At 39.2% G+C, this 23,743-nt stretch overlaps 42 non-coding genes across 42 annotated transcripts; all 42 read right to left on the reverse strand.

Annotated features, from left to right (window-relative positions):
- Window positions 1-427: 427 nt before the first annotated feature.
- TRNAL-AAG (transfer RNA leucine (anticodon AAG)) lies at window positions 428-509 on the reverse strand. The gene has a single exon. It is a non-coding gene; the product is annotated as a tRNA-Leu (tRNA).
- Window positions 510-637: 128 nt separating this feature from the next.
- Window positions 638-719, reverse strand: TRNAL-UAG (transfer RNA leucine (anticodon UAG)). Its single transcript has one exon. It is a non-coding gene; the product is annotated as a tRNA-Leu (tRNA).
- An 835-nt stretch (window positions 720-1,554) lies between these two features.
- Window positions 1,555-1,636, reverse strand: TRNAL-AAG (transfer RNA leucine (anticodon AAG)). The gene has a single exon. It is a non-coding gene; the product is annotated as a tRNA-Leu (tRNA).
- Window positions 1,637-1,764: 128 nt separating this feature from the next.
- Window positions 1,765-1,846, reverse strand: TRNAL-UAG (transfer RNA leucine (anticodon UAG)). The gene has a single exon. It is a non-coding gene; the product is annotated as a tRNA-Leu (tRNA).
- Window positions 1,847-2,681: 835 nt separating this feature from the next.
- On the reverse strand, window positions 2,682-2,763 carry TRNAL-AAG (transfer RNA leucine (anticodon AAG)). Its single transcript has one exon. It is a non-coding gene; the product is annotated as a tRNA-Leu (tRNA).
- Window positions 2,764-2,891: 128 nt separating this feature from the next.
- On the reverse strand, window positions 2,892-2,973 carry TRNAL-UAG (transfer RNA leucine (anticodon UAG)). The gene has a single exon. It is a non-coding gene; the product is annotated as a tRNA-Leu (tRNA).
- An 835-nt stretch (window positions 2,974-3,808) lies between these two features.
- Window positions 3,809-3,890, reverse strand: TRNAL-AAG (transfer RNA leucine (anticodon AAG)). Its single transcript has one exon. It is a non-coding gene; the product is annotated as a tRNA-Leu (tRNA).
- Window positions 3,891-4,018: 128 nt separating this feature from the next.
- On the reverse strand, window positions 4,019-4,100 carry TRNAL-UAG (transfer RNA leucine (anticodon UAG)). Its single transcript has one exon. It is a non-coding gene; the product is annotated as a tRNA-Leu (tRNA).
- Window positions 4,101-4,935: 835 nt separating this feature from the next.
- Window positions 4,936-5,017, reverse strand: TRNAL-AAG (transfer RNA leucine (anticodon AAG)). The gene has a single exon. It is a non-coding gene; the product is annotated as a tRNA-Leu (tRNA).
- A 128-nt stretch (window positions 5,018-5,145) lies between these two features.
- On the reverse strand, window positions 5,146-5,227 carry TRNAL-UAG (transfer RNA leucine (anticodon UAG)). Its single transcript has one exon. It is a non-coding gene; the product is annotated as a tRNA-Leu (tRNA).
- Window positions 5,228-6,062: 835 nt separating this feature from the next.
- TRNAL-AAG (transfer RNA leucine (anticodon AAG)) lies at window positions 6,063-6,144 on the reverse strand. The gene has a single exon. It is a non-coding gene; the product is annotated as a tRNA-Leu (tRNA).
- A 128-nt stretch (window positions 6,145-6,272) lies between these two features.
- TRNAL-UAG (transfer RNA leucine (anticodon UAG)) lies at window positions 6,273-6,354 on the reverse strand. Its single transcript has one exon. It is a non-coding gene; the product is annotated as a tRNA-Leu (tRNA).
- An 835-nt stretch (window positions 6,355-7,189) lies between these two features.
- On the reverse strand, window positions 7,190-7,271 carry TRNAL-AAG (transfer RNA leucine (anticodon AAG)). The gene has a single exon. It is a non-coding gene; the product is annotated as a tRNA-Leu (tRNA).
- Window positions 7,272-7,399: 128 nt separating this feature from the next.
- TRNAL-UAG (transfer RNA leucine (anticodon UAG)) lies at window positions 7,400-7,481 on the reverse strand. Its single transcript has one exon. It is a non-coding gene; the product is annotated as a tRNA-Leu (tRNA).
- Window positions 7,482-8,316: 835 nt separating this feature from the next.
- Window positions 8,317-8,398, reverse strand: TRNAL-AAG (transfer RNA leucine (anticodon AAG)). The gene has a single exon. It is a non-coding gene; the product is annotated as a tRNA-Leu (tRNA).
- A 128-nt stretch (window positions 8,399-8,526) lies between these two features.
- Window positions 8,527-8,608, reverse strand: TRNAL-UAG (transfer RNA leucine (anticodon UAG)). Its single transcript has one exon. It is a non-coding gene; the product is annotated as a tRNA-Leu (tRNA).
- An 835-nt stretch (window positions 8,609-9,443) lies between these two features.
- Window positions 9,444-9,525, reverse strand: TRNAL-AAG (transfer RNA leucine (anticodon AAG)). Its single transcript has one exon. It is a non-coding gene; the product is annotated as a tRNA-Leu (tRNA).
- Window positions 9,526-9,653: 128 nt separating this feature from the next.
- On the reverse strand, window positions 9,654-9,735 carry TRNAL-UAG (transfer RNA leucine (anticodon UAG)). Its single transcript has one exon. It is a non-coding gene; the product is annotated as a tRNA-Leu (tRNA).
- Window positions 9,736-10,570: 835 nt separating this feature from the next.
- TRNAL-AAG (transfer RNA leucine (anticodon AAG)) lies at window positions 10,571-10,652 on the reverse strand. The gene has a single exon. It is a non-coding gene; the product is annotated as a tRNA-Leu (tRNA).
- A 128-nt stretch (window positions 10,653-10,780) lies between these two features.
- TRNAL-UAG (transfer RNA leucine (anticodon UAG)) lies at window positions 10,781-10,862 on the reverse strand. Its single transcript has one exon. It is a non-coding gene; the product is annotated as a tRNA-Leu (tRNA).
- An 835-nt stretch (window positions 10,863-11,697) lies between these two features.
- Window positions 11,698-11,779, reverse strand: TRNAL-AAG (transfer RNA leucine (anticodon AAG)). Its single transcript has one exon. It is a non-coding gene; the product is annotated as a tRNA-Leu (tRNA).
- A 128-nt stretch (window positions 11,780-11,907) lies between these two features.
- Window positions 11,908-11,989, reverse strand: TRNAL-UAG (transfer RNA leucine (anticodon UAG)). Its single transcript has one exon. It is a non-coding gene; the product is annotated as a tRNA-Leu (tRNA).
- An 835-nt stretch (window positions 11,990-12,824) lies between these two features.
- TRNAL-AAG (transfer RNA leucine (anticodon AAG)) lies at window positions 12,825-12,906 on the reverse strand. The gene has a single exon. It is a non-coding gene; the product is annotated as a tRNA-Leu (tRNA).
- A 128-nt stretch (window positions 12,907-13,034) lies between these two features.
- On the reverse strand, window positions 13,035-13,116 carry TRNAL-UAG (transfer RNA leucine (anticodon UAG)). Its single transcript has one exon. It is a non-coding gene; the product is annotated as a tRNA-Leu (tRNA).
- Window positions 13,117-13,951: 835 nt separating this feature from the next.
- On the reverse strand, window positions 13,952-14,033 carry TRNAL-AAG (transfer RNA leucine (anticodon AAG)). The gene has a single exon. It is a non-coding gene; the product is annotated as a tRNA-Leu (tRNA).
- Window positions 14,034-14,161: 128 nt separating this feature from the next.
- Window positions 14,162-14,243, reverse strand: TRNAL-UAG (transfer RNA leucine (anticodon UAG)). Its single transcript has one exon. It is a non-coding gene; the product is annotated as a tRNA-Leu (tRNA).
- Window positions 14,244-15,078: 835 nt separating this feature from the next.
- On the reverse strand, window positions 15,079-15,160 carry TRNAL-AAG (transfer RNA leucine (anticodon AAG)). The gene has a single exon. It is a non-coding gene; the product is annotated as a tRNA-Leu (tRNA).
- Window positions 15,161-15,288: 128 nt separating this feature from the next.
- On the reverse strand, window positions 15,289-15,370 carry TRNAL-UAG (transfer RNA leucine (anticodon UAG)). The gene has a single exon. It is a non-coding gene; the product is annotated as a tRNA-Leu (tRNA).
- An 835-nt stretch (window positions 15,371-16,205) lies between these two features.
- Window positions 16,206-16,287, reverse strand: TRNAL-AAG (transfer RNA leucine (anticodon AAG)). The gene has a single exon. It is a non-coding gene; the product is annotated as a tRNA-Leu (tRNA).
- A 128-nt stretch (window positions 16,288-16,415) lies between these two features.
- Window positions 16,416-16,497, reverse strand: TRNAL-UAG (transfer RNA leucine (anticodon UAG)). The gene has a single exon. It is a non-coding gene; the product is annotated as a tRNA-Leu (tRNA).
- Window positions 16,498-17,332: 835 nt separating this feature from the next.
- Window positions 17,333-17,414, reverse strand: TRNAL-AAG (transfer RNA leucine (anticodon AAG)). The gene has a single exon. It is a non-coding gene; the product is annotated as a tRNA-Leu (tRNA).
- Window positions 17,415-17,542: 128 nt separating this feature from the next.
- On the reverse strand, window positions 17,543-17,624 carry TRNAL-UAG (transfer RNA leucine (anticodon UAG)). The gene has a single exon. It is a non-coding gene; the product is annotated as a tRNA-Leu (tRNA).
- Window positions 17,625-18,459: 835 nt separating this feature from the next.
- Window positions 18,460-18,541, reverse strand: TRNAL-AAG (transfer RNA leucine (anticodon AAG)). Its single transcript has one exon. It is a non-coding gene; the product is annotated as a tRNA-Leu (tRNA).
- A 128-nt stretch (window positions 18,542-18,669) lies between these two features.
- TRNAL-UAG (transfer RNA leucine (anticodon UAG)) lies at window positions 18,670-18,751 on the reverse strand. Its single transcript has one exon. It is a non-coding gene; the product is annotated as a tRNA-Leu (tRNA).
- An 835-nt stretch (window positions 18,752-19,586) lies between these two features.
- TRNAL-AAG (transfer RNA leucine (anticodon AAG)) lies at window positions 19,587-19,668 on the reverse strand. The gene has a single exon. It is a non-coding gene; the product is annotated as a tRNA-Leu (tRNA).
- Window positions 19,669-19,796: 128 nt separating this feature from the next.
- Window positions 19,797-19,878, reverse strand: TRNAL-UAG (transfer RNA leucine (anticodon UAG)). The gene has a single exon. It is a non-coding gene; the product is annotated as a tRNA-Leu (tRNA).
- Window positions 19,879-20,713: 835 nt separating this feature from the next.
- On the reverse strand, window positions 20,714-20,795 carry TRNAL-AAG (transfer RNA leucine (anticodon AAG)). The gene has a single exon. It is a non-coding gene; the product is annotated as a tRNA-Leu (tRNA).
- A 128-nt stretch (window positions 20,796-20,923) lies between these two features.
- On the reverse strand, window positions 20,924-21,005 carry TRNAL-UAG (transfer RNA leucine (anticodon UAG)). Its single transcript has one exon. It is a non-coding gene; the product is annotated as a tRNA-Leu (tRNA).
- An 835-nt stretch (window positions 21,006-21,840) lies between these two features.
- On the reverse strand, window positions 21,841-21,922 carry TRNAL-AAG (transfer RNA leucine (anticodon AAG)). The gene has a single exon. It is a non-coding gene; the product is annotated as a tRNA-Leu (tRNA).
- A 128-nt stretch (window positions 21,923-22,050) lies between these two features.
- On the reverse strand, window positions 22,051-22,132 carry TRNAL-UAG (transfer RNA leucine (anticodon UAG)). The gene has a single exon. It is a non-coding gene; the product is annotated as a tRNA-Leu (tRNA).
- Window positions 22,133-22,967: 835 nt separating this feature from the next.
- On the reverse strand, window positions 22,968-23,049 carry TRNAL-AAG (transfer RNA leucine (anticodon AAG)). The gene has a single exon. It is a non-coding gene; the product is annotated as a tRNA-Leu (tRNA).
- A 128-nt stretch (window positions 23,050-23,177) lies between these two features.
- TRNAL-UAG (transfer RNA leucine (anticodon UAG)) lies at window positions 23,178-23,259 on the reverse strand. The gene has a single exon. It is a non-coding gene; the product is annotated as a tRNA-Leu (tRNA).
- Window positions 23,260-23,743: the final 484 nt, after the last annotated feature.

The raw sequence follows: 23,743 nt of genomic DNA on the forward strand, positions 1-23,743 counted from the left end.
AATGTTAGTTATGATGGTGCCTGGCGGTATATACATCACACTAAAATAATTTTCGTTTCTCTTCACTGTTTTTAAATCACTTTATTTAGAAATATTTTAAACCGGTTTCAGGAATGTCTTCGACACATGACTAAAGTTGCGATTTAGCTAAAATATACTTCCACAGGTAACACCAGCTGGATTTCTCAACTCCAGTCCTCAGGACCCCTAACAGTGCATGTTTTCCATATCTCCTTGCTTAAGCACAGGTGTATTCATAACTGACTGACACATTCTAACAGATCTACAGGTGGTATAATTATTTCCCTTGTCACCTGGAAAGCAAGCACTGTTAAGGGTCCTGAGGACTGGAGTTGAGAAACACTGATCTTCACGCTTGAACGACATCTATACCGATCTCTGCACCTTCTCTTGGATCTAATGAAAATGGCAGCAGTGGGATTTGAACCCACGCCTCCGAAGAGACTGGAGCCTTAATCCAGCGCCTTAGACCGCTCGGCCGTGCTACCACTCATGATCTCTCTTTCGTGAGCTCTAAGATCTGACAATCAGAACAACAAAGCCTATAAATTCTGCATTTGAAAGCTGAGTATCTTCTTTATCTATACGTTGGAACCACATGAAGAACTAATAAAAATGGCAGCAGTGGGATTTGAACCCACGCCTCCAAAGAGACTGGAGCCTAAATCCAGCGCCTTAGACCGCTCGGCCATGCTACCACTCATGAGCTTGCTTTCGTGAGCTCTAAGATCTGAAAAATGTCAATCAGATCAACAAAGCCTACAAATTCTGCATTTGAAAGCTGCATTTCAAAAAAAAATGTCAGGAGAAAAATCCGTAAAATGCTAAATTACATGCGATAACCACAAATCAGAAAAAGGTTGAATAAAGTGCTTAACCGATAAAGTTGATTACAAATATTTACATTTTAATTGAGTTGCTATTTGTTCATTTCAACTGAATACCACAAAAATTTAGAGACAAGATCCAAACTGCTTATTTTGGCATCAGTGGGATTCAAAGACATACCTTCAAAAAAACACAAGCAAAAATTCAATCCCTTACACCAATGAGCCATGCTGCCACCTTTGCTTTTCTATTTGTATGAAAAGTTGATAACATGATGAAATGTTAGTTATGATGGTGCCTGGCGGTATATACATCACACTAAAATAATTTTCGTTTCTCTTCACTGTTTTTAAATCACTTTATTTAGAAATATTTTAAACCGGTTTCAGGAATGTCTTCGACACATGACTAAAGTTGCGATTTAGCTAAAATATACTTCCACAGGTAACACCAGCTGGATTTCTCAACTCCAGTCCTCAGGACCCCTAACAGTGCATGTTTTCCATATCTCCTTGCTTAAGCACAGGTGTATTCATAACTGACTGACACATTCTAACAGATCTACAGGTGGTATAATTATTTCCCTTGTCACCTGGAAAGCAAGCACTGTTAAGGGTCCTGAGGACTGGAGTTGAGAAACACTGATCTTCACGCTTGAACGACATCTATACCGATCTCTGCACCTTCTCTTGGATCTAATGAAAATGGCAGCAGTGGGATTTGAACCCACGCCTCCGAAGAGACTGGAGCCTTAATCCAGCGCCTTAGACCGCTCGGCCGTGCTACCACTCATGATCTCTCTTTCGTGAGCTCTAAGATCTGACAATCAGAACAACAAAGCCTATAAATTCTGCATTTGAAAGCTGAGTATCTTCTTTATCTATACGTTGGAACCACATGAAGAACTAATAAAAATGGCAGCAGTGGGATTTGAACCCACGCCTCCGAAGAGACTGGAGCCTAAATCCAGCGCCTTAGACCGCTCGGCCATGCTACCACTCATGAGCATGCTTTCGTGAGCTCTAAGATCTGAAAAATGTCAATCAGATCAACAAAGCCTACAAATTCTGCATTTGAAAGCTGCATTTCAAAAAAAAATGTCAGGAGAAAAAGCCGTAAAATGCTAAATTAAATGCGATAACCACAAATCAGAAAAAGGTTGAATAAAGTGCTTAACCGATAAAGTTGATTACAAATATTTTCATTTTAATTGATTTGCTATTTGTTCATTTCAACTGAATACCACAAAAATTTAGAGACAAGATCCAAACTGCTTATTTTGGCATCAGTGGGATTCAAAGACATACCTTCAAAAAAACACAAGCAAAAATTCAATCCCTTACACCAATGAGCCATGCTGCCACCTTTGCTTTTCTATTTGTATGAAAAGTTGATAACATGATGAAATGTTAGTTATGATGGTGCCTGGCGGTATATACATCACACTAAAATAATTTTCGTTTCTCTTCACTGTTTTTAAATCACTTTATTTAGAAATATTTTAAACCGGTTTCAGGAATGTCTTCGACACATGACTAAAGTTGCGATTTAGCTAAAATATACTTCCACAGGTAACACCAGCTGGATTTCTCAACTCCAGTCCTCAGGACCCCTAACAGTGCATGTTTTCCATATCTCCTTGCTTAAGCACAGGTGTATTCATAACTGACTGACACATTCTAACAGATCTACAGGTGGTATAATTATTTCCCTTGTCACCTGGAAAGCAAGCACTGTTAAGGGTCCTGAGGACTGGAGTTGAGAAACACTGATCTTCACGCTTGAACGACATCTATACCGATCTCTGCACCTTCTCTTGGATCTAATGAAAATGGCAGCAGTGGGATTTGAACCCACGCCTCCGAAGAGACTGGAGCCTTAATCCAGCGCCTTAGACCGCTCGGCCGTGCTACCACTCATGATCTCTCTTTCGTGAGCTCTAAGATCTGACAATCAGAACAACAAAGCCTATAAATTCTGCATTTGAAAGCTGAGTATCTTCTTTATCTATACGTTGGAACCACATGAAGAACTAATAAAAATGGCAGCAGTGGGATTTGAACCCACGCCTCCGAAGAGACTGGAGCCTAAATCCAGCGCCTTAGACCGCTCGGCCATGCTACCACTCATGAGCTTGCTTTCGTGAGCTCTAAGATCTGAAAAATGTCAATCAGATCAACAAAGCCTACAAATTCTGCATTTGAAAGCTGCATTTCAAAAAAAAATGTCAGGAGAAAAATCCGTAAAATGCTAAATTAAATGCGATAACCACAAATCAGAAAAAGGTTGAATAAAGTGCTTAACCGATAAAGTTGATTACAAATATTTTCATTTTAATTGATTTGCTATTTGTTCATTTCAACTGAATACCACAAAAATTTAGAGACAAGATCCAAACTGCTTATTTTGGCATCAGTGGGATTCAAAGACATACCTTCAAAAAAACACAAGCAAAAATTCAATCCCTTACACCAATGAGCCATGCTGCCACCTTTGCTTTTCTATTTGTATGAAAAGTTGATAACATGATGAAATGTTAGTTATGATGGTGCCTGGCGGTATATACATCACACTAAAATAATTTTCGTTTCTCTTCACTGTTTTTAAATCACTTTATTTAGAAATATTTTAAACCGGTTTCAGGAATGTCTTCGACACATGACTAAAGTTGCGATTTAGCTAAAATATACTTCCACAGGTAACACCAGCTGGATTTCTCAACTCCAGTCCTCAGGACCCCTAACAGTGCATGTTTTCCATATCTCCTTGCTTAAGCACAGGTGTATTCATAACTGACTGACACATTCTAACAGATCTACAGGTGGTATAATTATTTCCCTTGTCACCTGGAAAGCAAGCACTGTTAAGGGTCCTGAGGACTGGAGTTGAGAAACACTGATCTTCACGCTTGAACGACATCTATACCGATCTCTGCACCTTCTCTTGGATCTAATGAAAATGGCAGCAGTGGGATTTGAACCCACGCCTCCGAAGAGACTGGAGCCTTAATCCAGCGCCTTAGACCGCTCGGCCGTGCTACCACTCATGATCTCTCTTTCGTGAGCTCTAAGATCTGACAATCAGAACAACAAAGCCTATAAATTCTGCATTTGAAAGCTGAGTATCTTCTTTATCTATACGTTGGAACCACATGAAGAACTAATAAAAATGGCAGCAGTGGGATTTGAACCCACGCCTCCGAAGAGACTGGAGCCTAAATCCAGCGCCTTAGACCGCTCGGCCATGCTACCACTCATGAGCTTGCTTTCGTGAGCTCTAAGATCTGAAAAATGTCAATCAGATCAACAAAGCCTACAAATTCTGCATTTGAAAGCTGCATTTCAAAAAAAAATGTCAGGAGAAAAATCCGTAAAATGCTAAATTACATGCGATAACCACAAATCAGAAAAAGGTTGAATAAAGTGCTTAACCGATAAAGTTGATTACAAATATTTACATTTTAATTGAGTTGCTATTTGTTCATTTCAACTGAATACCACAAAAATTTAGAGACAAGATCCAAACTGCTTATTTTGGCATCAGTGGGATTCAAAGACATACCTTCAAAAAAACACAAGCAAAAATTCAATCCCTTACACCAATGAGCCATGCTGCCACCTTTGCTTTTCTATTTGTATGAAAAGTTGATAACATGATGAAATGTTAGTTATGATGGTGCCTGGCGGTATATACATCACACTAAAATAATTTTCGTTTCTCTTCACTGTTTTTAAATCACTTTATTTAGAAATATTTTAAACCGGTTTCAGGAATGTCTTCGACACATGACTAAAGTTGCGATTTAGCTAAAATATACTTCCACAGGTAACACCAGCTGGATTTCTCAACTCCAGTCCTCAGGACCCCTAACAGTGCATGTTTTCCATATCTCCTTGCTTAAGCACAGGTGTATTCATAACTGACTGACACATTCTAACAGATCTACAGGTGGTATAATTATTTCCCTTGTCACCTGGAAAGCAAGCACTGTTAAGGGTCCTGAGGACTGGAGTTGAGAAACACTGATCTTCACGCTTGAACGACATCTATACCGATCTCTGCACCTTCTCTTGGATCTAATGAAAATGGCAGCAGTGGGATTTGAACCCACGCCTCCGAAGAGACTGGAGCCTTAATCCAGCGCCTTAGACCGCTCGGCCATGCTACCACTCATGATCTCTCTTTCGTGAGCTCTAAGATCTGACAATCAGAACAACAAAGCCTATAAATTCTGCATTTGAAAGCTGAGTATCTTCTTTATCTATACGTTGGAACCACATGAAGAACTAATAAAAATGGCAGCAGTGGGATTTGAACCCACGCCTCCGAAGAGACTGGAGCCTAAATCCAGCGCCTTAGACCGCTCGGCCATGCTACCACTCATGAGCTTGCTTTCGTGAGCTCTAAGATCTGAAAAATGTCAATCAGATCAACAAAGCCTACAAATTCTGCATTTGAAAGCTGCATTTCAAAAAAAAATGTCAGGAGAAAAATCCGTAAAATGCTAAATTACATGCGATAACCACAAATCAGAAAAAGGTTGAATAAAGTGCTTAACCGATAAAGTTGATTACAAATATTTACATTTTAATTGAGTTGCTATTTGTTCATTTCAACTGAATACCACAAAAATTTAGAGACAAGATCCAAACTGCTTATTTTGGCATCAGTGGGATTCAAAGACATACCTTCAAAAAAACACAAGCAAAAATTCAATCCCTTACACCAATGAGCCATGCTGCCACCTTTGCTTTTCTATTTGTATGAAAAGTTGATAACATGATGAAATGTTAGTTATGATGGTGCCTGGCGGTATATACATCACACTAAAATAATTTTCGTTTCTCTTCACTGTTTTTAAATCACTTTATTTAGAAATATTTTAAACCGGTTTCAGGAATGTCTTCGACACATGACTAAAGTTGCGATTTAGCTAAAATATACTTCCACAGGTAACACCAGCTGGATTTTTCAACTCCAGTCCTCAGGACCCCTAACAGTGCATGTTTTCCATATCTCCTTGCTTAAGCACAGGTGTATTCATAACTGACTGACACATTCTAACAGATCTACAGGTGGTATAATTATTTCCCTTGTCACCTGGAAAGCAAGCACTGTTAAGGGTCCTGAGGACTGGAGTTGAGAAACACTGATCTTCACGCTTGAAGGACATCTATACCGATCTCTGCACCTTCTCTTGGATCTAACGAAAATGGCAGCAGTGGGATTTGAACCCACGCCTCCGAAGAGACTGGAGCCTTAATCCAGCGCCTTAGACCGCTCGGCCATGCTACCACTCATGATCTCTCTTTCGTGAGCTCTAAGATCTGACAATCAGAACAACAAAGCCTATAAATTCTGCATTTGAAAGCTGAGTATCTTCTTTATCTATACGTTGGAACCACATGAAGAACTAATAAAAATGGCAGCAGTGGGATTTGAACCCACGCCTCCGAAGAGACTGGAGCCTAAATCCAGCGCCTTAGACCGCTCGGCCATGCTACCACTCATGAGCATGCTTTCGTGAGCTCTAAGATCTGAAAAATGTCAATCAGATCAACAAAGCCTACAAATTCTGCATTTGAAAGCTGCATTTCAAAAAAAAATGTCAGGAGAAAAATCCGTAAAATGCTAAATTAAATGCGATAACCACAAATCAGAAAAAGGTTGAATAAAGTGCTTAACCGATAAAGTTGATTACAAATATTTTCATTTTAATTGATTTGCTATTTGTTCATTTCAACTGAATACCACAAAAATTTAGAGACAAGATCCAAACTGCTTATTTTGGCATCAGTGGGATTCAAAGACATACCTTCAAAAAAACACAAGCAAAAATTCAATCCCTTACACCAATGAGCCATGCTGCCACCTTTGCTTTTCTATTTGTATGAAAAGTTGATAACATGATGAAATGTTAGTTATGATGGTGCCTGGCGGTATATACATCACACTAAAATAATTTTCGTTTCTCTTCACTGTTTTTAAATCACTTTATTTAGAAATATTTTAAACCGGTTTCAGGAATGTCTTCGACACATGACTAAAGTTGCGATTTAGCTAAAATATACTTCCACAGGTAACACCAGCTGGATTTTTCAACTCCAGTCCTCAGGACCCCTAACAGTGCATGTTTTCCATATCTCCTTGCTTAAGCACAGGTGTATTCATAACTGACTGACACATTCTAACAGATCTACAGGTGGTATAATTATTTCCCTTGTCACCTGGAAAGCAAGCACTGTTAAGGGTCCTGAGGACTGGAGTTGAGAAACACTGATCTTCACGCTTGAAGGACATCTATACCGATCTCTGCACCTTCTCTTGGATCTAACGAAAATGGCAGCAGTGGGATTTGAACCCACGCCTCCGAAGAGACTGGAGCCTTAATCCAGCGCCTTAGACCGCTCGGCCATGCTACCACTCATGATCTCTCTTTCGTGAGCTCTAAGATCTGACAATCAGAACAACAAAGCCTATAAATTCTGCATTTGAAAGCTGAGTATCTTCTTTATCTATACGTTGGAACCACATGAAGAACTAATAAAAATGGCAGCAGTGGGATTTGAACCCACGCCTCCGAAGAGACTGGAGCCTAAATCCAGCGCCTTAGACCGCTCGGCCATGCTACCACTCATGAGCATGCTTTCGTGAGCTCTAAGATCTGAAAAATGTCAATCAGATCAACAAAGCCTACAAATTCTGCATTTGAAAGCTGCATTTCAAAAAAAAATGTCAGGAGAAAAATCCGTAAAATGCTAAATTAAATGCGATAACCACAAATCAGAAAAAGGTTGAATAAAGTGCTTAACCGATAAAGTTGATTACAAATATTTTCATTTTAATTGATTTGCTATTTGTTCATTTCAACTGAATACCACAAAAATTTAGAGACAAGATCCAAACTGCTTATTTTGGCATCAGTGGGATTCAAAGACATACCTTCAAAAAAACACAAGCAAAAATTCAATCCCTTACACCAATGAGCCATGCTGCCACCTTTGCTTTTCTATTTGTATGAAAAGTTGATAACATGATGAAATGTTAGTTATGATGGTGCCTGGCGGTATATACATCACACTAAAATAATTTTCGTTTCTCTTCACTGTTTTTAAATCACTTTATTTAGAAATATTTTAAACCGGTTTCAGGAATGTCTTCGACACATGACTAAAGTTGCGATTTAGCTAAAATATACTTCCACAGGTAACACCAGCTGGATTTCTCAACTCCAGTCCTCAGGACCCCTAACAGTGCATGTTTTCCATATCTCCTTGCTTAAGCACAGGTGTATTCATAACTGACTGACACATTCTAACAGATCTACAGGTGGTATAATTATTTCCCTTGTCACCTGGAAAGCAAGCACTGTTAAGGGTCCTGAGGACTGGAGTTGAGAAACACTGATCTTCACGCTTGAACGACATCTATACCGATCTCTGCACCTTCTCTTGGATCTAATGAAAATGGCAGCAGTGGGATTTGAACCCACGCCTCCGAAGAGACTGGAGCCTTAATCCAGCGCCTTAGACCGCTCGGCCGTGCTACCACTCATGATCTCTCTTTCGTGAGCTCTAAGATCTGACAATCAGAACAACAAAGCCTATAAATTCTGCATTTGAAAGCTGAGTATCTTCTTTATCTATACGTTGGAACCACATGAAGAACTAATAAAAATGGCAGCAGTGGGATTTGAACCCACGCCTCCGAAGAGACTGGAGCCTAAATCCAGCGCCTTAGACCGCTCGGCCATGCTACCACTCATGAGCTTGCTTTCGTGAGCTCTAAGATCTGAAAAATGTCAATCAGATCAACAAAGCCTACAAATTCTGCATTTGAAAGCTGCATTTCAAAAAAAAATGTCAGGAGAAAAATCCGTAAAATGCTAAATTAAATGCGATAACCACAAATCAGAAAAAGGTTGAATAAAGTGCTTAACCGATAAAGTTGATTACAAATATTTTCATTTTAATTGATTTGCTATTTGTTCATTTCAACTGAATACCACAAAAATTTAGAGACAAGATCCAAACTGCTTATTTTGGCATCAGTGGGATTCAAAGACATACCTTCAAAAAAACACAAGCAAAAATTCAATCCCTTACACCAATGAGCCATGCTGCCACCTTTGCTTTTCTATTTGTATGAAAAGTTGATAACATGATGAAATGTTAGTTATGATGGTGCCTGGCGGTATATACATCACACTAAAATAATTTTCGTTTCTCTTCACTGTTTTTAAATCACTTTATTTAGAAATATTTTAAACCGGTTTCAGGAATGTCTTCGACACATGACTAAAGTTGCGATTTAGCTAAAATATACTTCCACAGGTAACACCAGCTGGATTTCTCAACTCCAGTCCTCAGGACCCCTAACAGTGCATGTTTTCCATATCTCCTTGCTTAAGCACAGGTGTATTCATAACTGACTGACACATTCTAACAGATCTACAGGTGGTATAATTATTTCCCTTGTCACCTGGAAAGCAAGCACTGTTAAGGGTCCTGAGGACTGGAGTTGAGAAACACTGATCTTCACGCTTGAACGACATCTATACCGATCTCTGCACCTTCTCTTGGATCTAATGAAAATGGCAGCAGTGGGATTTGAACCCACGCCTCCGAAGAGACTGGAGCCTTAATCCAGCGCCTTAGACCGCTCGGCCGTGCTACCACTCATGATCTCTCTTTCGTGAGCTCTAAGATCTGACAATCAGAACAACAAAGCCTATAAATTCTGCATTTGAAAGCTGAGTATCTTCTTTATCTATACGTTGGAACCACATGAAGAACTAATAAAAATGGCAGCAGTGGGATTTGAACCCACGCCTCCGAAGAGACTGGAGCCTAAATCCAGCGCCTTAGACCGCTCGGCCATGCTACCACTCATGAGCTTGCTTTCGTGAGCTCTAAGATCTGAAAAATGTCAATCAGATCAACAAAGCCTACAAATTCTGCATTTGAAAGCTGCATTTCAAAAAAAAATGTCAGGAGAAAAATCCGTAAAATGCTAAATTACATGCGATAACCACAAATCAGAAAAAGGTTGAATAAAGTGCTTAACCGATAAAGTTGATTACAAATATTTACATTTTAATTGAGTTGCTATTTGTTCATTTCAACTGAATACCACAAAAATTTAGAGACAAGATCCAAACTGCTTATTTTGGCATCAGTGGGATTCAAAGACATACCTTCAAAAAAACACAAGCAAAAATTCAATCCCTTACACCAATGAGCCATGCTGCCACCTTTGCTTTTCTATTTGTATGAAAAGTTGATAACATGATGAAATGTTAGTTATGATGGTGCCTGGCGGTATATACATCACACTAAAATAATTTTCGTTTCTCTTCACTGTTTTTAAATCACTTTATTTAGAAATATTTTAAACCGGTTTCAGGAATGTCTTCGACACATGACTAAAGTTGCGATTTAGCTAAAATATACTTCCACAGGTAACACCAGCTGGATTTCTCAACTCCAGTCCTCAGGACCCCTAACAGTGCATGTTTTCCATATCTCCTTGCTTAAGCACAGGTGTATTCATAACTGACTGACACATTCTAACAGATCTACAGGTGGTATAATTATTTCCCTTGTCACCTGGAAAGCAAGCACTGTTAAGGGTCCTGAGGACTGGAGTTGAGAAACACTGATCTTCACGCTTGAACGACATCTATACCGATCTCTGCACCTTCTCTTGGATCTAATGAAAATGGCAGCAGTGGGATTTGAACCCACGCCTCCGAAGAGACTGGAGCCTTAATCCAGCGCCTTAGACCGCTCGGCCGTGCTACCACTCATGATCTCTCTTTCGTGAGCTCTAAGATCTGACAATCAGAACAACAAAGCCTATAAATTCTGCATTTGAAAGCTGAGTATCTTCTTTATCTATACGTTGGAACCACATGAAGAACTAATAAAAATGGCAGCAGTGGGATTTGAACCCACGCCTCCGAAGAGACTGGAGCCTAAATCCAGCGCCTTAGACCGCTCGGCCATGCTACCACTCATGAGCTTGCTTTCGTGAGCTCTAAGATCTGAAAAATGTCAATCAGATCAACAAAGCCTACAAATTCTGCATTTGAAAGCTGCATTTCAAAAAAAAATGTCAGGAGAAAAATCCGTAAAATGCTAAATTACATGCGATAACCACAAATCAGAAAAAGGTTGAATAAAGTGCTTAACCGATAAAGTTGATTACAAATATTTACATTTTAATTGAGTTGCTATTTGTTCATTTCAACTGAATACCACAAAAATTTAGAGACAAGATCCAAACTGCTTATTTTGGCATCAGTGGGATTCAAAGACATACCTTCAAAAAAACACAAGCAAAAATTCAATCCCTTACACCAATGAGCCATGCTGCCACCTTTGCTTTTCTATTTGTATGAAAAGTTGATAACATGATGAAATGTTAGTTATGATGGTGCCTGGCGGTATATACATCACACTAAAATAATTTTCGTTTCTCTTCACTGTTTTTAAATCACTTTATTTAGAAATATTTTAAACCGGTTTCAGGAATGTCTTCGACACATGACTAAAGTTGCGATTTAGCTAAAATATACTTCCACAGGTAACACCAGCTGGATTTCTCAACTCCAGTCCTCAGGACCCCTAACAGTGCATGTTTTCCATATCTCCTTGCTTAAGCACAGGTGTATTCATAACTGACTGACACATTCTAACAGATCTACAGGTGGTATAATTATTTCCCTTGTCACCTGGAAAGCAAGCACTGTTAAGGGTCCTGAGGACTGGAGTTGAGAAACACTGATCTTCACGCTTGAACGACATCTATACCGATCTCTGCACCTTCTCTTGGATCTAATGAAAATGGCAGCAGTGGGATTTGAACCCACGCCTCCGAAGAGACTGGAGCCTTAATCCAGCGCCTTAGACCGCTCGGCCATGCTACCACTCATGATCTCTCTTTCGTGAGCTCTAAGATCTGACAATCAGAACAACAAAGCCTATAAATTCTGCATTTGAAAGCTGAGTATCTTCTTTATCTATACGTTGGAACCACATGAAGAACTAATAAAAATGGCAGCAGTGGGATTTGAACCCACGCCTCCGAAGAGACTGGAGCCTAAATCCAGCGCCTTAGACCGCTCGGCCATGCTACCACTCATGAGCTTGCTTTCGTGAGCTCTAAGATCTGAAAAATGTCAATCAGATCAACAAAGCCTACAAATTCTGCATTTGAAAGCTGCATTTCAAAAAAAAATGTCAGGAGAAAAATCCGTAAAATGCTAAATTACATGCGATAACCACAAATCAGAAAAAGGTTGAATAAAGTGCTTAACCGATAAAGTTGATTACAAATATTTACATTTTAATTGAGTTGCTATTTGTTCATTTCAACTGAATACCACAAAAATTTAGAGACAAGATCCAAACTGCTTATTTTGGCATCAGTGGGATTCAAAGACATACCTTCAAAAAAACACAAGCAAAAATTCAATCCCTTACACCAATGAGCCATGCTGCCACCTTTGCTTTTCTATTTGTATGAAAAGTTGATAACATGATGAAATGTTAGTTATGATGGTGCCTGGCGGTATATACATCACACTAAAATAATTTTCGTTTCTCTTCACTGTTTTTAAATCACTTTATTTAGAAATATTTTAAACCGGTTTCAGGAATGTCTTCGACACATGACTAAAGTTGCGATTTAGCTAAAATATACTTCCACAGGTAACACCAGCTGGATTTCTCAACTCCAGTCCTCAGGACCCCTAACAGTGCATGTTTTCCATATCTCCTTGCTTAAGCACAGGTGTATTCATAACTGACTGACACATTCTAACAGATCTACAGGTGGTATAATTATTTCCCTTGTCACCTGGAAAGCAAGCACTGTTAAGGGTCCTGAGGACTGGAGTTGAGAAACACTGATCTTCACGCTTGAACGACATCTATACCGATCTCTGCACCTTCTCTTGGATCTAATGAAAATGGCAGCAGTGGGATTTGAACCCACGCCTCCGAAGAGACTGGAGCCTTAATCCAGCGCCTTAGACCGCTCGGCCATGCTACCACTCATGATCTCTCTTTCGTGAGCTCTAAGATCTGACAATCAGAACAACAAAGCCTATAAATTCTGCATTTGAAAGCTGAGTATCTTCTTTATCTATACGTTGGAACCACATGAAGAACTAATAAAAATGGCAGCAGTGGGATTTGAACCCACGCCTCCGAAGAGACTGGAGCCTAAATCCAGCGCCTTAGACCGCTCGGCCATGCTACCACTCATGAGCTTGCTTTCGTGAGCTCTAAGATCTGAAAAATGTCAATCAGATCAACAAAGCCTACAAATTCTGCATTTGAAAGCTGCATTTCAAAAAAAAATGTCAGGAGAAAAATCCGTAAAATGCTAAATTACATGCGATAACCACAAATCAGAAAAAGGTTGAATAAAGTGCTTAACCGATAAAGTTGATTACAAATATTTACATTTTAATTGAGTTGCTATTTGTTCATTTCAACTGAATACCACAAAAATTTAGAGACAAGATCCAAACTGCTTATTTTGGCATCAGTGGGATTCAAAGACATACCTTCAAAAAAACACAAGCAAAAATTCAATCCCTTACACCAATGAGCCATGCTGCCACCTTTGCTTTTCTATTTGTATGAAAAGTTGATAACATGATGAAATGTTAGTTATGATGGTGCCTGGCGGTATATACATCACACTAAAATAATTTTCGTTTCTCTTCACTGTTTTTAAATCACTTTATTTAGAAATATTTTAAACCGGTTTCAGGAATGTCTTCGACACATGACTAAAGTTGCGATTTAGCTAAAATATACTTCCACAGGTAACACCAGCTGGATTTTTCAACTCCAGTCCTCAGGACCCCTAACAGTGCATGTTTTCCATATCTCCTTGCTTAAGCACAGGTGTATTCATAACTGACTGACACATTCTAACAGATCTACAGGTGGTATAATTATTTCCCTTGTCACCTGGAAAGCAAGCACTGTTAAGGGTCCTGAGGACTGGAGTTGAGAAACACTGATCTTCACGCTTGAAGGACATCTATACCGATCTCTGCACCTTCTCTTGGATCTAACGAAAATGGCAGCAGTGGGATTTGAACCCACGCCTCCGAAGAGACTGGAGCCTTAATCCAGCGCCTTAGACCGCTCGGCCATGCTACCACTCATGATCTCTCTTTCGTGAGCTCTAAGATCTGACAATCAGAACAACAAAGCCTATAAATTCTGCATTTGAAAGCTGAGTATCTTCTTTATCTATACGTTGGAACCACATGAAGAACTAATAAAAATGGCAGCAGTGGGATTTGAACCCACGCCTCCGAAGAGACTGGAGCCTAAATCCAGCGCCTTAGACCGCTCGGCCATGCTACCACTCATGAGCATGCTTTCGTGAGCTCTAAGATCTGAAAAATGTCAATCAGATCAACAAAGCCTACAAATTCTGCATTTGAAAGCTGCATTTCAAAAAAAAATGTCAGGAGAAAAATCCGTAAAATGCTAAATTAAATGCGATAACCACAAATCAGAAAAAGGTTGAATAAAGTGCTTAACCGATAAAGTTGATTACAAATATTTTCATTTTAATTGATTTGCTATTTGTTCATTTCAACTGAATACCACAAAAATTTAGAGACAAGATCCAAACTGCTTATTTTGGCATCAGTGGGATTCAAAGACATACCTTCAAAAAAACACAAGCAAAAATTCAATCCCTTACACCAATGAGCCATGCTGCCACCTTTGCTTTTCTATTTGTATGAAAAGTTGATAACATGATGAAATGTTAGTTATGATGGTGCCTGGCGGTATATACATCACACTAAAATAATTTTCGTTTCTCTTCACTGTTTTTAAATCACTTTATTTAGAAATATTTTAAACCGGTTTCAGGAATGTCTTCGACACATGACTAAAGTTGCGATTTAGCTAAAATATACTTCCACAGGTAACACCAGCTGGATTTTTCAACTCCAGTCCTCAGGACCCCTAACAGTGCATGTTTTCCATATCTCCTTGCTTAAGCACAGGTGTATTCATAACTGACTGACACATTCTAACAGATCTACAGGTGGTATAATTATTTCCCTTGTCACCTGGAAAGCAAGCACTGTTAAGGGTCCTGAGGACTGGAGTTGAGAAACACTGATCTTCACGCTTGAAGGACATCTATACCGATCTCTGCACCTTCTCTTGGATCTAACGAAAATGGCAGCAGTGGGATTTGAACCCACGCCTCCGAAGAGACTGGAGCCTTAATCCAGCGCCTTAGACCGCTCGGCCATGCTACCACTCATGATCTCTCTTTCGTGAGCTCTAAGATCTGACAATCAGAACAACAAAGCCTATAAATTCTGCATTTGAAAGCTGAGTATCTTCTTTATCTATACGTTGGAACCACATGAAGAACTAATAAAAATGGCAGCAGTGGGATTTGAACCCACGCCTCCGAAGAGACTGGAGCCTAAATCCAGCGCCTTAGACCGCTCGGCCATGCTACCACTCATGAGCATGCTTTCGTGAGCTCTAAGATCTGAAAAATGTCAATCAGATCAACAAAGCCTACAAATTCTGCATTTGAAAGCTGCATTTCAAAAAAAAATGTCAGGAGAAAAATCCGTAAAATGCTAAATTAAATGCGATAACCACAAATCAGAAAAAGGTTGAATAAAGTGCTTAACCGATAAAGTTGATTACAAATATTTTCATTTTAATTGATTTGCTATTTGTTCATTTCAACTGAATACCACAAAAATTTAGAGACAAGATCCAAACTGCTTATTTTGGCATCAGTGGGATTCAAAGACATACCTTCAAAAAAACACAAGCAAAAATTCAATCCCTTACACCAATGAGCCATGCTGCCACCTTTGCTTTTCTATTTGTATGAAAAGTTGATAACATGATGAAATGTTAGTTATGATGGTGCCTGGCGGTATATACATCACACTAAAATAATTTTCGTTTCTCTTCACTGTTTTTAAATCACTTTATTTAGAAATATTTTAAACCGGTTTCAGGAATGTCTTCGACACATGACTAAAGTTGCGATTTAGCTAAAATATACTTCCACAGGTAACACCAGCTGGATTTCTCAACTCCAGTCCTCAGGACCCCTAACAGTGCATGTTTTCCATATCTCCTTGCTTAAGCACAGGTGTATTCATAACTGACTGACACATTCTAACAGATCTACAGGTGGTATAATTATTTCCCTTGTCACCTGGAAAGCAAGCACTGTTAAGGGTCCTGAGGACTGGAGTTGAGAAACACTGATCTTCACGCTTGAACGACATCTATACCGATCTCTGCACCTTCTCTTGGATCTAATGAAAATGGCAGCAGTGGGATTTGAACCCACGCCTCCGAAGAGACTGGAGCCTTAATCCAGCGCCTTAGACCGCTCGGCCGTGCTACCACTCATGATCTCTCTTTCGTGAGCTCTAAGATCTGACAATCAGAACAACAAAGCCTATAAATTCTGCATTTGAAAGCTGAGTATCTTCTTTATCTATACGTTGGAACCACATGAAGAACTAATAAAAATGGCAGCAGTGGGATTTGAACCCACGCCTCCGAAGAGACTGGAGCCTAAATCCAGCGCCTTAGACCGCTCGGCCATGCTACCACTCATGAGCATGCTTTCGTGAGCTCTAAGATCTGAAAAATGTCAATCAGATCAACAAAGCCTACAAATTCTGCATTTGAAAGCTGCATTTCAAAAAAAAATGTCAGGAGAAAAATCCGTAAAATGCTAAATTAAATGCGATAACCACAAATCAGAAAAAGGTTGAATAAAGTGCTTAACCGATAAAGTTGATTACAAATATTTTCATTTTAATTGATTTGCTATTTGTTCATTTCAACTGAATACCACAAAAATTTAGAGACAAGATCCAAACTGCTTATTTTGGCATCAGTGGGATTCAAAGACATACCTTCAAAAAAACACAAGCAAAAATTCAATCCCTTACACCAATGAGCCATGCTGCCACCTTTGCTTTTCTATTTGTATGAAAAGTTGATAACATGATGAAATGTTAGTTATGATGGTGCCTGGCGGTATATACATCACACTAAAATAATTTTCGTTTCTCTTCACTGTTTTTAAATCACTTTATTTAGAAATATTTTAAACCGGTTTCAGGAATGTCTTCGACACATGACTAAAGTTGCGATTTAGCTAAAATATACTTCCACAGGTAACACCAGCTGGATTTCTCAACTCCAGTCCTCAGGACCCCTAACAGTGCATGTTTTCCATATCTCCTTGCTTAAGCACAGGTGTATTCATAACTGACTGACACATTCTAACAGATCTACAGGTGGTATAATTATTTCCCTTGTCACCTGGAAAGCAAGCACTGTTAAGGGTCCTGAGGACTGGAGTTGAGAAACACTGATCTTCACGCTTGAACGACATCTATACCGATCTCTGCACCTTCTCTTGGATCTAATGAAAATGGCAGCAGTGGGATTTGAACCCACGCCTCCGAAGAGACTGGAGCCTTAATCCAGCGCCTTAGACCGCTCGGCCGTGCTACCACTCATGATCTCTCTTTCGTGAGCTCTAAGATCTGACAATCAGAACAACAAAGCCTATAAATTCTGCATTTGAAAGCTGAGTATCTTCTTTATCTATACGTTGGAACCACATGAAGAACTAATAAAAATGGCAGCAGTGGGATTTGAACCCACGCCTCCGAAGAGACTGGAGCCTAAATCCAGCGCCTTAGACCGCTCGGCCATGCTACCACTCATGAGCTTGCTTTCGTGAGCTCTAAGATCTGAAAAATGTCAATCAGATCAACAAAGCCTACAAATTCTGCATTTGAAAGCTGCATTTCAAAAAAAAATGTCAGGAGAAAAATCCGTAAAATGCTAAATTAAATGCGATAACCACAAATCAGAAAAAGGTTGAATAAAGTGCTTAACCGATAAAGTTGATTACAAATATTTTCATTTTAATTGATTTGCTATTTGTTCATTTCAACTGAATACCACAAAAATTTAGAGACAAGATCCAAACTGCTTATTTTGGCATCAGTGGGATTCAAAGACATACCTTCAAAAAAACACAAGCAAAAATTCAATCCCTTACACCAATGAGCCATGCTGCCACCTTTGCTTTTCTATTTGTATGAAAAGTTGATAACATGATGAAATGTTAGTTATGATGGTGCCTGGCGGTATATACATCACACTAAAATAATTTTCGTTTCTCTTCACTGTTTTTAAATCACTTTATTTAGAAATATTTTAAACCGGTTTCAGGAATGTCTTCGACACATGACTAAAGTTGCGATTTAGCTAAAATATACTTCCACAGGTAACACCAGCTGGATTTCTCAACTCCAGTCCTCAGGACCCCTAACAGTGCATGTTTTCCATATCTCCTTGCTTAAGCACAGGTGTATTCATAACTGACTGACACATTCTAACAGATCTACAGGTGGTATAATTATTTCCCTTGTCACCTGGAAAGCAAGCACTGTTAAGGGTCCTGAGGACTGGAGTTGAGAAACACTGATCTTCACGCTTGAACGACATCTATACCGATCTCTGCACCTTCTCTTGGATCTAATGAAAATGGCAGCAGTGGGATTTGAACCCACGCCTCCGAAGAGACTGGAGCCTTAATCCAGCGCCTTAGACCGCTCGGCCGTGCTACCACTCATGATCTCTCTTTCGTGAGCTCTAAGATCTGACAATCAGAACAACAAAGCCTATAAATTCTGCATTTGAAAGCTGAGTATCTTCTTTATCTATACGTTGGAACCACATGAAGAACTAATAAAAATGGCAGCAGTGGGATTTGAACCCACGCCTCCGAAGAGACTGGAGCCTAAATCCAGCGCCTTAGACCGCTCGGCCATGCTACCACTCATGAGCTTGCTTTCGTGAGCTCTAAGATCTGAAAAATGTCAATCAGATCAACAAAGCCTACAAATTCTGCATTTGAAAGCTGCATTTCAAAAAAAAATGTCAGGAGAAAAATCCGTAAAATGCTAAATTAAATGCGATAACCACAAATCAGAAAAAGGTTGAATAAAGTGCTTAACCGATAAAGTTGATTAGAAATATTTTCATTTTAATTGATTTGCTATTTGTTCATTTCAACTGAATACCACAAAAATTTAGAGACAAGATCCAAACTGCTTATTTTGGCATCAGTGGGATTCAAAGACATACCTTCAAAAAAACACAAGCAAAAATTCAATCCCTTACACCAATGAGCCATGCTGCCACCTTTGCTTTTCTATTTGTATGAAAAGTTGATAACATGATGAAATGTTAGTTATGATGGTGCCTGGCGGTATATACATCACACTAAAATAATTTTCGTTTCTCTTCACTGTTTTTAAATCACTTTATTTAGAAATATTTTAAACCGGTTTCAGGAATGTCTTCGACACATGACTAAAGTTGCGATTTAGCTAAAATATACTTCCACAGGTAACACCAGCTGGATTTCTCAACTCCAGTCCTCAGGACCCCTAACAGTGCATGTTTTCCATATCTCCTTGCTTAAGCACAGGTGTATTCATAACTGACTGACACATTCTAACAGATCTACAGGTGGTATAATTATTTCCCTTGTCACCTGGAAAGCAAGCACTGTTAAGGGTCCTGAGGACTGGAGTTGAGAAACACTGATCTTCACGCTTGAACGACATCTATATCGATCTCTGCACCTTCTCTTGGATCTAATGAAAATGGCAGCAGTGGGATTTGAACCCACGCCTCCGAAGAGACTGGAGCCTTAATCCAGCGCCTTAGACCGCTCGGCCGTGCTACCACTCATGATCTCTCTTTCGTGAGCTCTAAGATCTGACAATCAGAACAACAAAGCCTATAAATTCTGCATTTGAAAGCTGAGTATCTTCTTTATCTATATGTTGGAACCACATGAAGAACTAATAAAAATGGCAGCAGTGGGATTTGAACCCACGCCTCCGAAGAGACTGGAGCCTAAATCCAGCGCCTTAGACCGCTCGGCCATGCTACCACTCATGAGCTTGCTTTCGTGAGCTCTAAGATCTGAAAAATGTCAATCAGATCAACAAAGCCTACAAATTCTGCATTTGAAAGCTGCATTTCAAAAAAAAATGTCAGGAGAAAAATCCGTAAAATGCTAAATTAAATGCGATAACCACAAATCAGAAAAAGGTTGAATAAAGTGCTTAACCGATAAAGTTGATTACAAATATTTTCATTTTAATTGATTTGCTATTTGTTCATTTCAACTGAATACCACAAAAATTTAGAGACAAGATCCAAACTGCTTATTTTGGCATCAGTGGGATTCAAAGACATACCTTCAAAAAAACACAAGCAAAAATTCAATCCCTTACACCAATGAGCCATGCTGCCACCTTTGCTTTTCTATTTGTATGAAAAGTTGATAACATGATGAAATGTTAGTTATGATGGTGCCTGGCGGTATATACATCACACTAAAATAATTTTCGTTTCTCTTCACTGTTTTTAAATCACTTTATTTAGAAATATTTTAAACCGGTTTCAGGAATGTCTTCGACACATGACTAAAGTTGCGATTTAGCTAAAATATACTTCCACAGGTAACACCAGCTGGATTTCTCAACTCCAGTCCTCAGGACCCCTAACAGTGCATGTTTTCCATATCTCCTTGCTTAAGCACAGGTGTATTCATAACTGACTGACACATTCTAACAGATCTACAGGTGGTATAATTATTTCCCTTGTCACCTGGAAAGCAAGCACTGTTAAGGGTCCTGAGGACTGGAGTTGAGAAACACTGATCTTCACGCTTGAACGACATCTATACCGATCTCTGCACCTTCTCTTGGATCTAATGAAAATGGCAGCAGTGGGATTTGAACCCACGCCTCCGAAGAGACTGGAGCCTTAATCCAGCGCCTTAGACCGCTCGGCCGTGCTACCACTCATGATCTCTCTTTCGTGAGCTCTAAGATCTGACAATCAGAACAACAAAGCCTATAAATTCTGCATTTGAAAGCTGAGTATCTTCTTTATCTATACGTTGGAACCACATGAAGAACTAATAAAAATGGCAGCAGTGGGATTTGAACCCACGCCTCCGAAGAGACTGGAGCCTAAATCCAGCGCCTTAGACCGCTCGGCCATGCTACCACTCATGAGCTTGCTTTCGTGAGCTCTAAGATCTGAAAAATGTCAATCAGATCAACAAAGCCTACAAATTCTGCATTTGAAAGCTGCATTTCAAAAAAAAATGTCAGGAGAAAAATCCGTAAAATGCTAAATTACATGCGATAACCACAAATCAGAAAAAGGTTGAATAAAGTGCTTAACCGATAAAGTTGATTACAAATATTTACATTTTAATTGAGTTGCTATTTGTTCATTTCAACTGAATACCACAAAAATTTAGAGACAAGATCCAAACTGCTTATTTTGGCATCAGTGGGATTCAAAGACATACCTTCAAAAAAACACAAGCAAAAATTCAATCCCTTACACCAATGAGCCATGCTGCCACCTTTGCTTTTCTATTTGTATGAAAAGTTGATAACATGATGAAATGTTAGTTATGATGGTGCCTGGCGGTATATACATCACACTAAAATAATTTTCGTTTCTCTTCACTGTTTTTAAATCACTTTATTTAGAAATATTTTAAACCGGTTTCAGGAATGTCTTCGACACATGACTAAAGTTGCGATTTAGCTAAAATATACTTCCACAGGTAACACCAGCTGGATTTTTCAACTCCAGTCCTCAGGACCCCTAACAGTGCATGTTTTCCATATCTCCTTGCTTAAGCACAGGTGTATTCATAACTGACTGACACATTCTAACAGATCTACAGGTGGTATAATTATTTCCCTTGTCACCTGGAAAGCAAGCACTGTTAAGGGTCCTGAGGACTGGAGTTGAGAAACACTGATCTTCACGCTTGAACGACATCTATACCGATCTCTGCACCTTCTCTTGGATCTAACGAAAATGGCAGCAGTGGGATTTGAACCCACGCCTCCGAAGAGACTGGAGCCTTAATCCAGCGCCTTAGACCGCTCGGCCATGCTACCACTCATGATCTCTCTTTCGTGAGCTCTAAGATCTGACAATCAGAACAACAAAGCCTATAAATTCTGCATTTGAAAGCTGAGTATCTTCTTTATCTATACGTTGGAACCACATGAAGAACTAATAAAAATGGCAGCAGTGGGATTTGAACCCACGCCTCCGAAGAGACTGGAGCCTAAATCCAGCGCCTTAGACCGCTCGGCCATGCTACCACTCATGAGCTTGCTTTCGTGAGCTCTAAGATCTGAAAAATGTCAATCAGATCAACAAAGCCTACAAATTCTGCATTTGAAAGCTGCATTTCAAAAAAAAATGTCAGGAGAAAAATCCGTAAAATGCTAAATTAAATGCGATAACCACAAATCAGAAAAAGGTTGAATAAAGTGCTTAACCGATAAAGTTGATTACAAATATTTTCATTTTAATTGATTTGCTATTTGTTCATTTCAACTGAATACCACAAAAATTTAGAGACAAGATCCAAACTGCTTATTTTGGCATCAGTGGGATTCAAAGACATACCTTCAAAAAAACACAAGCAAAAATTCAATCCCTTACACCAATGAGCCATGCTGCCACCTTTGCTTTTCTATTTGTATGAAAAGTTGATAACATGATGAAATGTTAGTTATGATGGTGCCTGGCGGTATATACATCACACTAAAATAATTTTCGTTTCTCTTCACTGTTTTTAAATCACTTTATTTAGAAATATTTTAAACCGGTTTCAGGAATGTCTTCGACACATGACTAAAGTTGCGATTTAGCTAAAATATACTTCCACAGGTAACACCAGCTGGATTTCTCAACTCCAGTCCTCAGGACCCCTAACAGTGCATGTTTTCCATATCTCCTTGCTTAAGCACAGGTGTATTCATAACTGACTGACACATTCTAACAGATCTACAGGTGGTATAATTATTTCCCTTGTCACCTGGAAAGCAAGCACTGTTAAGGGTCCTGAGGACTGGAGTTGAGAAACACTGATCTTCACGCTTGAACGACATCTATACCGATCTCTGCACCTTCTCTTGGATCTAATGAAAATGGCAGCAGTGGGATTTGAACCCACGCCTCCGAAGAGACTGGAGCCTTAATCCAGCGCCTTAGACCGCTCGGCCGTGCTACCACTCATGATCTCTCTTTCGTGAGCTCTAAGATCTGACAATCAGAACAACAAAGCCTATAAATTCTGCATTTGAAAGCTGAGTATCTTCTTTATCTATACGTTGGAACCACATGAAGAACTAATAAAAATGGCAGCAGTGGGATTTGAACCCACGCCTCCGAAGAGACTGGAGCCTAAATCCAGCGCCTTAGACCGCTCGGCCATGCTACCACTCATGAGCTTGCTTTCGTGAGCTCTAAGATCTGAAAAATGTCAATCAGATCAACAAAGCCTACAAATTCTGCATTTGAAAGCTGCATTTCAAAAAAAAATGTCAGGAGAAAAATCCGTAAAATGCTAAATTAAATGCGATAACCACAAATCAGAAAAAGGTTGAATAAAGTGCTTAACCGATAAAGTTGATTACAAATATTTTCATTTTAATTGATTTGCTATTTGTTCATTTCAACTGAATACCACAAAAATTTAGAGACAAGATCCAAACTGCTTATTTTGGCATCAGTGGGATTCAAAGACATACCTTCAAAAAAACACAAGCAAAAATTCAATCCCTTACACCAATGAGCCATGCTGCCACCTTTGCTTTTCTATTTGTATGAAAAGTTGATAACATGATGAAATGTTAGTTATGATGGTGCCTGGCGGTATATACATCACACTAAAATAATTTTCGTTTCTCTTCACTGTTTTTAAA

Source organism: Mixophyes fleayi, chromosome 6 (assembly GCF_038048845.1).
Source record: "Mixophyes fleayi isolate aMixFle1 chromosome 6, aMixFle1.hap1, whole genome shotgun sequence".
In the NCBI taxonomy this organism is placed as follows: domain Eukaryota; kingdom Metazoa; phylum Chordata; class Amphibia; order Anura; family Limnodynastidae; genus Mixophyes; species Mixophyes fleayi.